General features: G+C 39.8%; 1 protein-coding gene and 1 long non-coding RNA gene across 2 annotated transcripts in view; one reads left to right on the top strand and one right to left on the bottom strand.

Annotated features, from left to right (window-relative positions):
* SDC2 (syndecan 2) overlaps positions 1 to 19414 on the bottom strand; it is a 107436-nt gene that overhangs the window by 46696 nt on the left and 41326 nt on the right. The window lies entirely within an intron of this gene.
* The window catches only part of LOC105869861 (uncharacterized), a 38249-nt gene that overhangs the window by 2617 nt on the left and 16218 nt on the right, over positions 1 to 19414 (top strand). Inside the window, exon 2 of the long non-coding RNA XR_012920180.1 lies at positions 1420 to 1572. This is a non-coding gene — a long non-coding RNA (uncharacterized LOC105869861). The remainder of the gene's footprint in view (positions 1 to 1419; positions 1573 to 19414) is intronic.

Below are 19414 nucleotides of genomic sequence, written 5' to 3' on the forward strand. Positions count from 1 at the left end.
CCGCTGGGCCATTTAACAACTATGAAATAAACAACGGTGGTAATCGAGTGGCCTGTGAACAACAGCCATCTGGAGAATAAACTCAATCAAGGCCACCCCACACACCCTATGCAGTGAGGCTGCTGAGAATTCCCACTCCCCCACGTCCTTGGGGAACCCAGTGCTTGTTTATACGAGGGTTCCACAATGTGCATGCCCGGGGGTATTGCCACAGCACGAAAGGTACCCTGGTTATGTGTTCCTCTCTCCAGCTCTGTTGTGAAGGGGTACCAGTCTTCATGTCTCCTGCATGTTAGATATACATACAATTTCATGCCTAGAAGAAAATCACCTTTGCTTGGGCAAGCACATACTGGGCACACTTTTACACAGACAACACGACATACTGGAAGATTAAAGAGTAAACAAACACACCTCAGGCTGATTGGCTGTATTTTCCTGCCAATGTGTGGAACTGCTTGGCCCAGTTTTGGAGAGCTATTTTCCTATTTTCTCTCTCTTTTTAGATCAAGGGGCTCTTGACCTGGTATAGGGACTGTAGGTATAGTTTCAAGGGATCCACGAACCTCCTAATTTTTTTTTTTAAATCAAGTGGATGTTTATATCTTTCCTTAGATTCTCAAGGGGGTTTATGATCTATAAATAGCAATAAATACGACTATACTAAGTTCCACAGGGAAATCCTGAAAAACTCCTTCCATCTTAAAAGTCAAACCATAAAAATCATATACATAATAAAACCATGGTCTTAAAAACATAAAATCTGTCCTTTCCTATCCAAACATTTATTATGCATTTTATTATGTTCCACTATAAGATCATTTAATAATTCAGCTATATACCTGTTATGGTACAATTAAGTCATAGCACTTAACAAAACACTTTTCAATAGATATCACTTAATCTTCACAATAAACTGAATATCATCTATGTTGTACAAATACAGAGACAGACTCTATAGAGTTAAGAAATTTTCTCAAGGTCACAGTACTAGCAGGCTGAGGTTTGAACCATCTTCTGATGCCAAAATCCATGGTTACATTCTGTAAAATACCAGTTTAGAAAAATACCAGTTGGACTACAGAGAAAAACTAGATCAGTGGTGGCCTAGGGCAGGGAGGGGTGACTGCTAATGGACACAAGTTTTTCAGGGGGGTGATGAAAAAGTTCTAACATTATATTGTGGCGATGGTCACTCAACTCTGCATATACTAAAAACCATTGAAATGTACCCTTTTTAAATGGATGAACTATATGGTATGTAAATTACATCAATAAATCTATTTTAAAAATCAGTTGAAAATTGAGGGGGAAAATAAATTCTCGATGTTTAGTCATCTTTAAAAGTAGTAATATCAGCTCAAACATTGGGCCTAGGTGTTTTGTTGCCCCAGGTATTTACAATTCATTTCCCATTAGGAAGCTCAGTACTACCTGGAAGAGAAGAGCTGGCTTACCAACCCTGGAATGATTCCAACTTGCTGAGAATTCTGCTGAAGAACTCGAGTTTCATCTATCCCTTTCTGCAGAATGGGGATTACAATACGTACTAGCACTCTATAACTCACAGAGGTAAAAAAAAAAAAAAAAAAAAAAAAAAATCAAGACAAAACTTAATACTTAAGCTTTCATCACTAAATCATCACTGGCTGTCCACTAAAACAAGGTAGGAGGGGCAAGGCCTATCGGAAGCACTATTTGGTCTACAGGCTATGTAAATAGCAAATTATACCAATATCATGAGACATACTCATGAACATAGCGAATCAAGCTTCTTTAAACTACAGCTTCATTGTTCTCTTCAGAAATCGTCGATGGCTTCCTATTACTACTTATTCTATTAGACCCCATGCCCTGTGCCCGGCCCCACAACCCCATGTCATTTCCCACCCTTTACCATCAGACTTCCTCCACAAGGTGGGTCACCCACTTCTCTGTCTCCCACTCAACTCCAGGTTAGTGGAGATTCCCCAGCAACCCCTTCCTTTCTCTCCTCTAGCTGTCGAAATTCTAAATCTTTCAAGCCCTTCCTCAAGTTTCACCTGCTGGACCACTCAGCCCTGACTCTCCTCTCTCATGTTATCACATCCCACACAGTCCCCACTGGTCCTCGCATCAAATATGGCAATTTTGTTTCCATCATTAATCCTTGGGGAGATCCCACATAGCAAGCACCCAGCCCAGAAGTGAGCAGAAAGTAGACTGAGTCAGTAAATTACTGTAAATTTATTCCCTAATTACACTATGCAAAAGAGGTCCCAAATAAGCCAGTTCTTCCACTAACAATCCATGAATAATCTGGAAATTATCTTCATTTATGACTTTTAAGATAATGTTTGCATTAAGAGATTTTCACTCGGGTACTTAACTAGTGTGTACCACTTAGTTTACTATTACACAATCTGGTTCACCAAAGCTTTGATTTATCGAAAAAAAAAATTTCCTAAAAGAAAGGGTCTCACTTTGCCATCAAGGCTGGAATGCAGTGGTGTAATCATAGGTCATTATAACCTCTAACTCCTAGGCCCAAGAGATCCTCCTGCCTCAGCCTCCCAAGTAGCTGGGACTACAGGCACATACGACCATACCTGGCTAATTTGTTTTTCAGAGAGAGGGTCTATGTTTTCCAGGCTGGTCTCCAACTCCTAGCCTCAAGCTATCATCCTGCCTCGGCCTTCCAAAATGTTGAGAATACCGTCATGAGCCACCATGCCCTGCCACCAAAGCTCTGATTTATTAAAATGCTTCATAAATGGATCTTGATTTACAGGGACTTAATCCATTTAAAAGTCACATTTACTCATTCATTTAATAACTATTTCTTAGTGCTTACTAGGTGTCAAGAACTTTGTCATAGAACCCTGTGCCTATCTCAAGAGGTGAAATTCAAAAGTTCTTTGTTGTAGGTTTACCTTTAAAAGATTTTCTCCATATATTTCAAGATGTAACTGAAAACACCTATAAAGGCAGCATACCTATTAACGAAGACCTGCTTGCCACAAAACCACCATTAGCCACACCTCCTTTGCTTAAACATTGTTCCTGGTTACCCAAATCTTGAGCCAGAATCACAAATCCCTTCCTTTCCCAAGAACCAGCGTAAATTCAGCTCCTTTCCTTCCACCCCATCTCCACCCACCAGAAAAACAGCATGTCTGAACCCTACCAAACCATTTCTAAATGACACACAGCTCTACCCTACACTTATAATCTTCTCAACCGCCAAGAACAGAATGGATCCTTCTCTCAGACGGGTTTCATGCAATTAGAACTGCTCTAACTACTCATGCGTACCAATTATGGGCTTTATTTACAAAGTACCCTGAATGTAGACATGGTTTAGACACACCCTAACATCTATCCTCAGGATGAGTTTAATGTACGTGTGTTCCTGCTGTACACATCTATCTTTCTTAAAAAAAAAATCCTCAGCCTGGCATTCTAGGACATTCCGACTACACAACAGTGTGTTCCTTGGTTTAGGGCAAGTCATCAAAGAGATAAAAATACTGGTCACTAAGAAATGGCATCATTCTTATATAAATACACCAACTGACCAGACATGTGGCAAAATGTTTAATTTATAAAATCCTAAAACTCGTTAAAGTGATGGGGGGGGGTGTTAAGGAGGAATAATTTCTATGTTTATTTTCTTTTAAACATAATAAAATTTCTAACTAAAGCTAACATGTAATTAGATAACTTCTCAAAGTATCAGCCCCAAAGAAGGGAATATAAGGGTGGGAAATAGGAAAAAACATGAAAAAAATAATCCAAATCATAAACTTACTCAAGTTTGACTTTCAAGTATGTCATTTTATCACCTTTACATGTGTGTGTATATGTGATATTTTGAGAATTCACTCCAAACAAGCCATATTTTAGCAACCAAAGCTAAAGAAGAAGTTGAAAGGTTTAACTTTCACTAAGTTTACCAATTTATTATAGTTCAGGCTAGAAACAGACTATTCTTAGACTAAGAAAATTTACACCATCTCAAACCGTCCCTGCAGCAGGCAAAGAAGTTAAATCTATGGATTCATATGGGTGCCTCAGTCTGCACCCAGGGTCAATTAAGGGAGTTTGAAGAGGAACAATGCAAAGACATTGGTGAAGAAAATGCTGTTACATTTGAAGAGTAAGTTTTATCTGGAACAACTGAGAAGTGGCTCCATTTTCTGAAAACTCTGAAAACCGTGAAGCATTACACAAAGGGAGAGACTGTAAATCTAGCCTAGTTTATTAAATTCTACCGAGGATACACAGTTTGTGTTAAATACTTGTGTAGCTCCCCTTGTACTGATATTTATTATCTGTGCACTTTGACCTGGTGGCTTCCAACAGCTATTTGAATCATCCTTACTGCTCTGTGAACATGAAAGATAGAGAAATAAAGACAACAGAGCTACAGCACTTCACGCCTTGCCCTGTGCTCAATAAATATTGGTTAATTGATTGGAACTGGAACTAAACAAAACAAAGGATTCCTAATTTGTTCAAATGTAGCCCAGTGCTATACCAGCTACTCTTAATGGATGCTAACTGAATTCCAAGGGCTCCCCAGGATTCTAATGTCTAAGAAAGGAGACAAAACTAAGTCTGTATAATTGAAGAATCTGCATCATCCATGCATCCAAATATGTAGGTACCTCTTACATGTCAGGCATCACGCTGGGGGCAGAGAATACAATGGGAGAAAAACTGGTCAAAGACCCCATCCTTCCAGAGAATGGTATAGTGAGGGGGACCAGCAAGTGCCACAAAAATAAACTGCAGAAAAAAGTGCTTCCAAGGAGGGGGAAATAGAGTCATGAGAATGTGCAGTGTGGGAAGCTCGAGGATGGATCATGAAGATTTTTGCTTTGACCTGAGGGTAAATTAGGCTTAAACTGGGAAGAAGGAAAGGAAGGAAGAAGGGTAAGAGGAGGGAAGAGAGTTCCATGCAGTAACAGAAGCGTAAGCAAAAGCCCCTGGAGGGAGGAAGCTGGGCCCGGGGGCAAAGCCACAAAGCAGCCTGTGCTGCAGAAGGCAGGAGGTCAGGGAACACAAGTGAGAGGACAGAGCGGGAGCAGAAGCGGGCAGTGGCCAGACCTGCAGTCCAAGTTAAGGACTTGTCTTTATCTTACCATAAAAAAAGGAAAATATAGGTTATGAGGGTGGGACTCTTACAAAAAAAAAATAATAAAAATAAAATAAAAATAAAAAAGGAAAATAAAACCAAAAAGCTAGCTGTGACCTAGGACAAAGTGGACTGGATCCCAAATCAGAAAACCGGAGCCCGAGTCCCAAGTGCCAGTTCAACCACTGACGGGTGCCTGGCATCCTTAGGCCCAATCTTCACCCCAGCAGTGTGTTCACTGCAGATAGTAATACCCTGCTCGGAGCCTGGCTGTGAGGAATGAACTAGATAAAAAGTATGTGAAATTGCTTTGTAAAGATAAAGTGTTCAGCAAATTAATAGCATTATAAATTTACAGATTTTTTTTTTAACTAAATGCTGGAACATAAATCATGACCTGCTTAAAACCTGTTTTCCTTTTAAAGTAAAAGGCAAATTAAAAAACATGTGACCAAAGCAGTCACAGTTTTAAGAGTACCCTAATACTTGAGCTCACCGAAGGGAATGATATTCACAAAATGCAAAACTTTATTAAAATTTAGAAGTCAACCTGCGTTATTACTTTGCAGATGGCAGGCTTCTCAGATGCTTACATATTTCAATATATCAGAATCTTATATTTTAAGTAATCACCATGTAAACTTCCTAAGACAAAAAACTATCCGTGGCATTAATCTAGAACTGTATGTCATCTATTATATAGAGCTTAGAGCTATACTAGACAGATTTAAGAATCTTTATATAAAATTAAACACAAGTACAAGTGGCTCTGACAGTCTCAAGGCAGTATTCTGAAGTTGAATAAAGAAAAGCATAAAGAAAAGAATAACACTTGTGGTTCTTTAAGATATATAAATTGCTGTATTATCTATTAGATTATTGGTGCATGCAGTCTTATTGCCAAAAAATAGCAAGAAAAAAAAAGAGCCAGAGAGGTGCTCTAAAACCTATGTTAGTACAAGTTTAGCTTATTTCTACAACTTGTCATTAACCCTTATCTCTTCCTAAAAGGAAGCTATTAAAGCAATCAAACTTAGTAGACCAAAAACCATAAAATAAAATTCTTTTAAAAAAGTATAACTTCTGAGTCATTTATAGTTACAATATACTGTAGGAATCTTCAGAAATTGTTTTAAAAATCAAAATAAAATACTAAAATTTGTTCTCATTAAAATAAAAATCCATTCTTATATACAACCTGCATGGATACAATATATGTTTATAGATCAGCTATCAAAATCAGATGACTATTATTAATATTTTCTGACATTAGTACCAACAGAAATATTGGTTTACAGGGGTTGCATCTATTTTAAAAGTTATGCTTCACAAATACATTTCTATTTCAAATATTTATCAGATGAAATTTTATGTCTTTCAGCAATTTCTCCCTCATTGTAAAGAAGCATTTTGTAAAATAAGTGTCAGACTTTTGCATCATTTTTAAAATTTGAAACTTGTATTACATATAATCTCATGCCTAAAACTGCTTTCTTTTCATCAGTCTGATTATAAAACAGCTATTCAGGAATTCCTGAAATACCTACAATTCTTTCTCATTCAATACCAGAAAACTCTTAGAAGCTTAATGAATTGGAGAAACATTACTCTCTAACAAGATGCTTCAAGACACCAGAGGAATTTCATCATTCATTCTCCTAGCTTGGAGAGGGGGTAGAGGTAGATACCACTCTATATGAATAGTTAAATACACTAAATGATTGTAAAAAATTCCCTCTAAAAGAATAATATAACTAAGAAAAAACTGAGTCTTCAAAACAGTATAAAACTACTTTAATTATATGCTATATATCAGTGACAAAAATCTAAAAACTCCTTTGTCCCCTTCAGTCCTGAATACAGAGGAAGATAGTCTGAAAGTGATTTAAAATTTTTGTTGAAGTAAAATTTAGGACTATACAACGATACTGAATCAGAGTAAACTCACATCACACATCAAATGTACTGAACCGATCAATTTTTTGAAAGGCAAAGTGTAAATTGATTTTATGTTAAAAGGCTGCGGTTTGCGTCCCGATATAATTCCTTTCCTTTAGAGGTTGAATAGAATTCAGCCAAATACACAGTAACAACACAGCACCATTTACTTCTCTCTCAATTTTGTAACCCACAATTGCCAAGATCAATAATACGGGATATAATTCGAGAACTTTAATATATCAAAACAAAGGAGGGAGAGAAGTCCCTCAGGGTCTCTGGAAAGAATATAGTTCCAAGATAGAGCTCAGAGTAAAAACAAGTTATGGTTTTATACTGAATACTAGAATCTGTATTTCATTCCTCATTTCACCTGGAGGCTGAGATGTTAACTCCAACATGACCTGGGTAAAGCAGAGGTTTTGGCCAACCTATCGAGAGAAGAGCAATCAGATGTGAGACAAATGCACACCAATGTGTTGCTCCTTCTGTTGTAGAATGATGCGATTTGTTTGCCCAAATCCAGAGACATTTAAGTTCAAGGCATCCAGGGAGGCAGCATGAACTGGTACCTCGCCTGCCAATCAAGTCCTGGACTCTCGGGTACATGTACCCTGCCCCAGAAATAAACAGGCTGGGCTTAAAACACTGACTGCCATGTGAGTTGTATTTAACTCATGCTAGTTTTGACCCCAGGGCCTCACAAAGCAAAACCCTGCAGCTGGTTCATGAAAGTCTTACTGTTGACGCTCTCGTTGTTACAATTAATATTGACAGTTTAATTCTAAAAACGCAGATGGCACTGCATATAACTCATGCACAGAAAAACAACAAAAAACAACAAATTAGAAAAAATTGTTGTTTTAATAAAACACTGTGGCCCTAGGGGAAAAATTTTTTGTTTCTAGTGTAGCAGTCAACGTGTTAAGGAAAAGGAAGGAGGAAGAGAAGAAAAGATTGGGAGAAAGACTGAGATTATCTGAGAAAATCTATTCCAAGAAAAAGGAAATGGGCACAAGAGGATGTGGCACCCACCCAAGTACACAGGGGAAGCAGAGAAAGTCTCAGAATACTGAGACCTGCCAAATGCACTCAGTTAGCAAGGTCTCTTTCTTGGTATATGTCTACCACAGATTTAGAAAATGACCTGCCTGCTCTCAGAAATTATTAATTCACCTGAAAAGTGTATCAGAATCCAACATTACTATATTCAGTGAAGAGAGGCATGAGAGGTTAGGAGCAGGACTGTGGGGCAAGATGAGTTATTCATGGTTCCACAGGCCCGGTGACCTGGAGCAAGTTACTAAAATGCTCTGTGTGTCTCTGGTCACCCGGCTGGTAAAGCGAGGCTAAGGTAGTACACCTGCCTCAGGAGCTTGCCGTGAGGACTCACTGGCTTAAAATACACAGAATGCTTAGAATAGGTGCTTGGCGCTTAGCAGAGGCAATATATAAGTCACTAGTCATTATTCACTGAGGAAGTGGCCTGTTTTAAACTGTCCTATTGAAGAAGAGGTGGGTTTTGACCAGGAAAATTATAATCATGGACAGATTTTCTCTCAATCCCATTTAGTAGGTGACAAGTGAACTTCTTGGGGCTCATAGTAGGAATGTGATGCAACCCATTGCCAGAGCATTACGGTTATCTCTGCACCTACACCAACCTGCCCAGGTGTGGGCCAGAGAAATCCTCCCCACAGTATAATGTTGCATGGAGCAGGTGGAGCTTCCCAGGGACAGCCACCTACTAACCTGGCAGCCATGTTTGCCAGTGGGGACTTGTGTGAACACACTAATTTCTGGTTGAGCTGGGGGCAAGCTTCAGATCTTCCTCAACAGTAACTGTGAGCTGGGGGCACCCGGAGACCTTTCGAGACAGATGATCACAGAGACTGCAAGAAGGAACCAAGAGCTGATAATACCAAACCTAGAAAAAAAAAAAGATCAGGACACCCCTCAGCGGGCTGTGATCTAACTTGTCACCCCCTGGGGCTCCAGATGCTGATGACAGTCACAGAAGGGCACTGGACTGTCAGGATTTATCAGTTAATCTAAGAATCACTGTAGGAAACTTTAAATGGGCACCATTTAAAGTGATTTGTTTGCCCAAATCCAGAGACCTCAATTCCACATGAGAAAACTTCACAGAGCATCCTATGCTACATACATTTTTTAAAAATTATTTGTTAATAAAATGTGCCTAGAGAACAGAGGCCAGGCATCTTATTTTGGGCTTCCTTACTATCATTTCCCCAGCGTTCTGGGGGTCTGTGTGCTGGGTAGGAACCAACTAAAGTCAATGGACTCATCGGAGAATATCAGAACTCCTCGATTCATGAGCACTTTGGACAATAGTGATGAGTCAGCAATGATAATACTGTCAAGTCATTAAACTTTCCAGTGGAATTCATCTACCTCTGGGAATGACCGTCAGCATTCTCTGTCAAGTGCCTGGATTATACAGGTTGAGTATCCCTTACCCAAAATGCTTGGGACCAGAAGTGTTTTGGATTTCGGAATATTTGTATTATTCTTACTGGTTAAGCATCCCAAATCCAAAAATCCAAGATCCAAAATGCTCCAATGAGCATTTCCTTTGAGTGTCATGCTGGCATTTAAAATTTTAAATTTTAGAGCATTTTGGATTTCAGATTTTAGGATTTGGGATGCCCAACTTGTAACTGTATTCTACTCAAAATTCTAGATTGAGACGGGAGCAACCATCTTGTTTTTCATTTTGATTTTAATTTTTACATTTTACATTATACTTACTCATTTGTAAATATGAGACATTTGACAAACTTTTGAGTTCCCATTTTCAAAAAGAGATACCAGCCTACCTATGTTGTCTATATTTTGAAGTACTATATACTACTAGGAAGACCCCAAAATTCCAAGATTAAAATTCTAAATGTAGAAGAGAGAGCAGTCTCAAAGGTGAGCTGGATTTCAGGTTCAACACTCAAAACTGATGAATTTAAAAGGTTATTCTAACTATTTTTTCGGCTAAAAGAAGAGTATATATGTCACTTCATTATAACAGTTTCTAGGCTCTGGTTCAAAATAAGGAAGGGGCAGGCACTATGGCTCACGCCCATAATCCCAATGCTTTGGGAGGCTGAGGCCAGGGGGTCGCTTGAGGTCAGGAGTTTGAGACCAGCCTGTGCAACATAGAAGACACCACATCTCTACAATTTTTTTTTTAATAAGGAAATAATTTTTGTTTTAAACATGTTCATTCAATTAAAAACTAAAACTCAATAGTGAATATTTACTGACTCCCTAAAAAAGGCATTTGAAGGTATGCACACATATGAGTTGTTATTCCCTACCCTTGGAAAAGAAACTGATACAAAGTCTTTTTAAACCACATTTTCCTTGATGGGAGTGTCACAGTAAGATAGCTGGATCAAGTTACTCTAAACAAAGAAACACACCAAGGCCAATTAATAAATATCCCCCAAATTATTGGCACAATTAGTCTCCTAGGTGAAGGACAACTGGCTCTATCAGCTGCATCAGTATGTCATGGTGTTCGTTTTGCTAGGACCAAACATTCCCCTTTCCCGACAGCTCAGAGGATACTCATTTCTGATAAAGCAGCTCAGTTCACAGCAGTCCACTGACAATTCTCAAAGATAAAGACTTCAGTCCCATTTGCAGGGCCATCAACATGATAAGGTTTTTGTTATTTACCCTCTACCTATCCCATACCTTGCAGGGGAGCCTCAACCACCCAGAGGGGCTGTAATTCCAGAGTAGGAAATATAAGTAACAAAGGTTTTGTTTGCTTATTTTCTCCAAGCCAAGACCTCTGATTGAGGGGAAAAAATGTAAAGGAGAAAAAAATGGGAAAGTTTAGAAATACCCAAAACCGTTTTTAAATAACACATCTTCCTAAGTCTGAGAAACTACATTTCTCAATTTCAGTACAGAGTGTTCTGGTTAAACATTCAGTTTTTAGATTCCTATACTCAGACTACCCAAGAAATGTTTCTGACAGATACAATTTGCTATACGAGAGATAAAGAGGACATGGGCACACTGGAGTTCAATTTACTGGAACACAGTGGTCAGAGGGAATGTTCTAACATGCTGCTACGCTGCATTAAATATGGCGTCTACTCTGCATGCAGTTTCCTAGGATGCTCCGAGAAGTTCTGTCTCACGCAGAATCTGGGGTCAAAGCTTTTTTACTGCCAGGGTTCTACTTACCACTACCACCAACATCAAGTCAGTGAAGCACACAGCCCTCGAGGCTACAAATTCATTGTTTCACATTCACTGCAAAACAGATTCTAGATGTCAACATTGGGAGTTTAAACAGAAGGCTCAGACCAGCAATTACATGGGTCCATTTCTGGTCAGAGCTATTTCTAGCTCACCTTTCACTAAGATTTGTGACACCTCAACAAGAGTAAAAGGAAGTACTGAAATGACGGAGTAAAATACAAGTTAAAAAACAATTAAAAGGGTGGCCCCCTCATTCTCTCTTACCTGAGGATTTCCTGAAAATGAGAAGAATCCCTCTGTCAATATAAATCATATCACATAACTGCAGCAAAAAGCATTTATGATGCTTAGAACTTTCTTTCCCTTTGATCCTTCAAGTTTGGGGAAACATCTAGCAAACAGTAGTTATTTCAACTACCTTTATTATTCACCATTATTATTGAAAGTTAAGAAACAGCTACAAAAGCTGCATCAAGGGGTTAAAAAAAAAAAAAAAAAAAAAAAAAAAGCAAACCAGGACCCATATCAAGTCAGCCCAGATATTAAGACCAAAAAAAAAAAAAATCCTTTAAACCCAGACCCCCTGATTTTTGCCTAAGAGCTATCGTGATATCCTATATCAGCAGGCAAAAACATATACTCCCCAGGTACACCCAGACACAGTTTATTACCATCTGTAACTCTTTTGCAGAGCCCACACTAGCTTCAAGATTGAACACTGTGATGAAGCAAATGAATACAGACCCTGTCGGCCAGGCACACAGAGCCACCTCCCAACTCCTGGTGACTTATTCCATAAATAGCCTGGTGGAGAGCGTTGGTGGGGAGGTGGTCCCCAAGTTTATGGCTGAGCTTGAGTCATAATTAGGCCTTCTAGATCCATATTTACGGACTGTGACTCACACTAAATGGAGCTGTGCAAGTCTTTTATAGTGTAAGCTAATGAACCAGATTTCTACATGTATAACCAAGGCATAAGATGCAAGTAGACCTTTCAACAGGAGGTAAACACTACCACCAAAACATTGTTAACTCAAACCTCTAAAACACAATAATAATAAATTTAAAATAGCCTGCATTTTCTTCCTTAACTCAGATATGAAACCATCAATCTGACACAAAAAGATTTTGCCAAGTCAATTGGCCATTTAGAAATGGCCCGTCTTCGTTCTAGCACTGTGGCTGTTTAAAAATTGTCATACCTAATGTAGCAGCCTACAGGCTACATGGAAAGTGCCAGTTCGGAAAAGCTTTGCTCACTGTGATGGTCACCATCAGCAGACTAAATTCACAGCAGGATGCTCTATGGGGTCCATTAATCAATAGATGGAAATCCAAACAAAAGCCTCGTTTAGCCCCTCTTCCCAAGAGCATTTTTAATTCCACAAAGGACTCAGAAGCCAGAGACTATAGCAGGGTTAGAGGGCTAGCTGTTCTGAAGAAGCTGTAATGAAACACTTGAGAAATCCATTCACACGTTGTCCTGTTTCACTCATGGGCTTTTCCCCTCAGCTCCAAACTTGGTAGCAATAACTAGTAATTTACCCCTTTGCCGTTAAAATAGCCCTTCTGTGTGTACTTCAGCAGAGATCACTGAAATTGCTCCACAAGGAACAAAACAAAAATTCATCACACATCCTACAAAAAGCTTCCTGATCCCCTATTTCCCCAGTTTATTATTACACTTGGTCTTAGCCAAAAGGCCAAGAAGTGATCCCCCAGTTCATGATTGATGGCACACCCACCATGCAAAAACCTACGAAGGGTCTTCTTAGGGAAATCCAGGGCTCTTTTACTATTCCATCTTATAGATTGGGGCTGTCTTTGTACTTTCAGGTATTTTTTTTTCCCCACTAAAAAGAATTTGTTCTGGATTTGTTAAAAGAGTGAGAAAGCAAGCCAGCCAATCACCCAAGTACTAAATCATCTTATCCTAAATCCCAGTAAAAGCACCTTTGAGGATGTGGTCAAGACCATGGACTTTCTCTCCAGAACACATGTCCACAGAAACTACAGTTTCAGGGAGCTGGTTCACTAGCCCCCAAATCCATTCACGGCCATGGATCCCAAGTGAGACCCTCCAACTAGACCAACTCTGATCTGAGGCTCTTTTGGATGTCTACAAGGGACCACTGTCAGGCCTTTAGAGGGGTGGATTAAAAAGGTTACCTCTCTTAAATATGTCAGCGGACTACAAATGGAAAATGTCTTTGCAAGTTCTTAGCAGTTTACAGAAGAGTAAATAAATTCCTTTCTCAGGTGTCCGTACCTTCATCCAAGTTCTACCCTTTAATTCCTGATAGCTGTCCCCTCACTGCATGCATCTCACCAGAATCACTCAGCAGCGGTGGAACTGATCCCCCAGCTAGAGCTCTACCCTCCCCATCTTAAATCCAAAAACCTTATCCAAATCTAAGGGGTGCCAAGTCGTAAACCCTGCCGCCTTGTCAGAGTAACCATAAGGCAGGAAGTCTATCACTCCAAGTTCAACTGAGTATCTGTTAGAAATGCAGATGGCCAGGCCATACCCTAAACATATAGAACGCCCCAAACAGAAAGAATTTCAGGATGGGGTAGAATGCAGGAATGTGGATGTTTAACAAGCTCAATGGACACTTCTAATGCACCCACAGTTTGAGAGCATTGCTCTAAAGTAATCTTCCACTGAAACCTGGTTAGGATCCTCCTTGCCAGCCTTCCCTCCTAACATTACATGCTCATTCTCACCTTCGACTTTGCTATTTTTTCTTACCTCTACAAGGAAATAGTCTCTTCTCCACCTGCCTAAATCTTGTTCATTTTAAAGGGCCAATCTCGGCCGGGCGCGGTGGCTCACGCCTGTAGTCCTAGCTCTCTGGGAGGCCGAGGAGGGCGGATTGCTCGAGTTCAGGAGTTCGAAACCAGCCTGAGCAAGAGCGAGACCCCTTCTCTACTATAAATGGAAAGAAATTAATTGGCGAACTAAAAATATATACAAAAAATTAGCCGGGCATGGTGGCGCATGCCTGTAGTCCCAGCTACTTGGGAGGCTGAGGCAGGAGGATCGCTTGAGCCCAGGAGTTTGAGGTTGCTGTGAGCTAGGCTGACGCCATGGCACTCACTCTAGCCTGGGCAACAAAAAGCGAGACTCTGTCTCAAAAAAAAAAAATAAAATAAAATAAAGGGCCAATCTCAAAATCCTTCATTCCCTCACTGATTTATTCTGGTGTCATGTGACATGAAGTTTTCTCTGGACCCCTGACATCAGAAGTACCTTGTTGGGGACGGGGAGTGGTGAAAAGGTTAATAAAAATGCCAGCTCCTAGGCCAGTCCAAGATTTACAGAACTGGAAGAAAATGGAGTGAAATGTAAACATTAAAAAACAAACAAAAAAAAACCCAAAGAAAACTCTCAAAACCCAAAAGTCATGTCTATTGAATTTCGACTGTCCAAAAACCCTCTAAAATATTTCTGACATCCAGGCTAGGCAGAGAAGAGTTAAAATCTTAAAACCTATTTTCTCAGCTAGTGCAATGCAGCAAGAGCTACAAGAGGAAAGCCAGTCCAGTGGGGACAGCTGTGCTGCGGCTTAGCCTAACAGGACAGACAGACAGCACGAGGAGCCCACTCACGGAGCTTCCGAGAAAGATCTCCGCTCTGCAGTTCCTCACAGCAGCCTTCTCAAGAGCGCCCATGCAATTTAGTTAAATGGTAGGCCCATAAAAAACTGTACAGACTTAAAACAGGACATGATAACCTACTGCATAAAAATATACAATTACGTTTTTTAATTATGCATAAACCAGGCGATAATTATACCAATACAAAGTTCCCAGTAATATCCACGTGCCAAAAAAAAAAAAAAAAAAAATCTACAATCGCCTCGTATCTTATAAGTGAGTGTAAACATTTCTAAACCCATTCATTTATTCAAAAAAATGGACTGCAAAGTTTCCTAGGGAATATTGCAATGTGCTACGTGCCAAGGGGACACCAAGACGGATGAGAAATGGTCATCGCCTTTAAGGAGCTCACCACAATCCTGTAGGTAGGAATATAATAAAGACAAATAGCTCTGGGATAAAGCAGAGTGTGATAAGGGCCATAAGAGAAATTCGAGGTACTACAGGAACTCAGAGGGAAAAAAAAAAGGGCAATTACTAGAATAAATAGAGAAAACATCACTGGGGCGGCAGCATTTCAGCTGGCTCTTGAGAGATGAGCCTACGTCTTTCAAGTGGAGGTTAGAATAGAGAAGCCAGTCAGTAAGTTGCTGCATGGACCAACCCTAAAAGCACCCTACATCTAGACTTTCCACTTATTTAAACTGACATCCCCTTCACAGAAAAGCAGCTCAAACTGGTTTACATGGAAACTCTGAACATAAAAGGAAGGCCACGAGCTAAGGAACACAGAAAAATTCTTACGCTGCAAATGTAATGAGATGGCAACTGGGATAGAGCTGTCAAAAGGATGTTTGAACTGGGAATCCTTCGTCCTTTCTTGGGTACACCTGTAAGATGGTGATAATTCAGCATCAGTAAGCACACTTTGCAAACAGGAAAGCCATGTCCAATTAGCCCAAAGGCATCCAGATTCTTTCTTTCCTAATGATGAATAGTGTGGCACCACCTCAAATCAAGCCTACATAAAAAGGAAATTGGGGAAAAAAATTCTGAAATATACTGGGCAAGAAGAAATTTGAGAGGCAACATCATGGCAAGAGCAATGGACATCAAATCAGAAGACCTGGGCTTGTGTTCAAGTTCATCCTGCTGGTGTTAATACACATCAAGTCACTCACTCACACTTCTATTCCTTCACATGCAAAATACAAATGACAATTTCTCCACTCTGTAAAACTACTTGCTGATCTAGTGAGATAAGCAGTCCTTTCTAAAACTGTAAAGCTCTTTCAGAATGTAAAGCAGTATCACCAGATAAAATATATTTAAAAAATAATTCAAAAGTTAAGTGCACAAGTGATACACGCACACATGCACATAATACATACTCACACGCACATACTGTGATGACAAACTCAAATGTGATGGCTCTCCACAGCAAGGAGAGCAGTAGGCTCTGGTTGAAGCAGATACCAGCGGTGCCAGACCAGAGAAATAGAAAGATGTAGGATGAGGTTGGGATTATTGGGTTGCTGGAAGAACTAACCCTAAAAGCACCCTACATCTAGACTTTCCATTTATTTAAACTGACACATGCCCTTCACAGAAAACCAGCTCAAACTGGTTTATATGGAAACTTTGAACACAAAAATTCCTAATGATACTTGATTATTTTGTTCAGATTATATGATGTTCCCTTTATATGGTCCTATCAAATTTCCTTCATTACCAGTGTGGCTTTTCCTAATAGCCAAGGTTAATCAATATTGAATATCCACCATACAATTATCTAAGTACATACACATAAACAGAATTTTAAGAGACCAAATTCATTTTTGTAAACAAATGCAAGATATATACACACATTTGTACCTTACGGTGAACTCTTTTGCCATTAGCCATAAAAATACTTGAAGCTCTAAGTAAATATATTAACCTCTTAACCTGTGCTGAAAGATCCTACACTAATTAAAATAAATCTTCGATACCATGCAGCTTTCAAGACTTTCAAATTCTAACAATAGACTAGGATGCTTATAGTTTAAAAGCCAAACAATTTTTTTCTGTCCAAAGAATCTCTAACACGCCAGACTATACCGCTATTTATGAAATTCCTTACTTCCTCAATCTCTAGTAGCCTGTTTCCCTTGCACTTTCTCCCCACCCACCGCTTATAACTGGTTCTCTCTACATGTTCCTCTTATAACCCGGGTAGCAATAACATTTACCAATCCAAACCAGGGTGCTTTTGAGATTGAAAGGGGGAGCTATCAATAATTAATCCAGGCAAACGGGTATTAAAAACTGGGATGCATGGTCACCCCACTTACAACTATTACTCTGGGCTGAGGGCAAAGTCTATTCACTGAGGAAGAGAAAGAAAATCTCCTATTTAATAAGCTGAACTACTATTTAAATATTCTGCCTTACCCTAGCCCTGAACTCCCACCTTGGAACCATGCATAAGAGGAAAAGACCCTTGTCTTCTCTATGGAAGCTGCCCCAATGCTCCAAGCGTCTCTCTCATTCTGTCTGGGATGCTGAGTCCAGGTCAGTGTGTACTGTGGCAATCCCTGACTCAGAATTCTTCAGGACCACTGGAAAAAGCTTGAGGGCTTGTTCGTCCTCTGATGTAAACAGAAGACTATCTTTCAGTGCTAAAGAGGCATTAATAACCTTCAATTAAATAGGCATTAGCATGTCGGCTTCCAACTTCAGAGCCTCATCCTCGTCCAAAACGTTCATTAAGTATGATTTACTGTGCTGGTGCTGCAGAGGTCAAAGTGCATAGCCCACGTCCTCTCTAAATTTATAGTTCAAGATGGAAAATGATGTGGTCTATAAAATGGGAGCTATACACACATCAAATAAGGGATTAAAAAGGGCAGGCCAAGGAGGAAGAGCAGAGCTGGATTTGGGAAGAGAGCAGAAGACAAGCCAGTTCAAGGAGAAGCTGGTTAAAAAGATCCCAAGGCACTGGCTTTGGGACGCAGCAGTGAGGCGGGAACTCCATACTGTGATGAGGAAGCTGGGTAGAAGTGAGAGTTACAAAGAGAACCATTTCTGGCCCTTTTTCATGGCTAGGTGTGGGTTCACCTGCGTTGAGAACCAAAGGATCCTTCACCATGACATGAGCTTGTGTTACCCATTCCAGCAGCATCACACTCTCACCTCTTACGGACCTGTAAGCTCCCTCCCTGGGGGCTTTTGTTTCAGTCCCTGGACTCCAGCTGGAACCAAAAAACAGATGCTCAATAAACACCTTTTTAAAAGATTGTGGTAAAGTACACGTAACATGAATTTACCATCTTAACCATTTTTAAGTCTACAGCTCAGCAGCATGAAGTATATTCACACTGTTGTCCAACCATCACCACTTCCATCTCCAGAACTCTCTTTACCTGGAGAAACTGAAACCCTGTACCCACTAAACACTAACTCCCAATTCCCCCCATCCCCTGGTTGCCACCACTTTACCTTCTGCCTTCGTGAATTTGACTAGTCTAGGTAGCGTATATATAAACGGAATCACACAACATTTGTCTTTTTGTGCCTGGCTTCTTTCACTTAGCATAGTGTCTTCAAGGTTCACCCATGTTGTAGCATATGTCAGAATTCCCTTTTTTTAAGGCTGAAAAATATTTCATTGTATGTATCCATAATAAATATCTGTATATGTCTATAATAAATACCCTTTTGTTTATTCATAATAAATACCTTATCAATGAAGTAATTATACTTCAGAGACTGAAACACCATCTCCTTAATTTGACAGAATTTCAAATCTCTCTTGGATTGGAATATTTGAAATCTTAGAGAAACACAGATGAACTGACAATTCAAAAAAAAAAAAAAAAAAAATCAAGGAAGAATTGCTTCCACAAGGCTCTCTTCTATTTCCTGCCACTCAAGGAGAATGCTTACGTCAATAACCCACTTGAGGCCGGGCGCGGTGGCTCACGCCTGTAATCCTAGCTCTCTGGGAGGCCGAGGCGGGCGGATTGCTCAAGGTCAGGAGTTCAAAACCAGCCTGAGCAAGAGCGAGACCCCGTCTCTACTATAAATAGAAAGAAATTAATTGGCCAACTGATATATATATATATATAAAAAAAAAAAATTAGCCGGGCATGGTGGCAAATGCCTGTAGTCCCAGCTACTCGGGAGGCTGAGGCAGAAGGATCGCTGGAGCCCAGGAGTTTGAGGTTGCTGTGAGCTAGGCTGACGCCATGGCACTCACTCTAGCCTGGACAACAAAGCGAGACTCTGTCTCAAAAAAAAAATAAATAAATAAAAATAAATAACCTACTTGGCCTGTGTGACTTGAAATTTTTATGGTAAACTATTAATACTTTGCTTTTTATCAGCTTATATTTTAATGCTTCCGTTTCAATGCTGTAGTAAAACCTACTTCATAAAGGCCAATTGGATAGGCCTCTTCATCTGGAAAGAGAAAAACACTATATGATGAAAAAACATTGCTAAATCTTTTTGATTTCTGGCTTCAATAACCCCAGAGGT

The sequence above is a fragment of the Microcebus murinus genome, chromosome 7 (assembly GCF_040939455.1).
Source record: "Microcebus murinus isolate Inina chromosome 7, M.murinus_Inina_mat1.0, whole genome shotgun sequence".
Classification (NCBI taxonomy): domain Eukaryota; kingdom Metazoa; phylum Chordata; class Mammalia; order Primates; family Cheirogaleidae; genus Microcebus; species Microcebus murinus.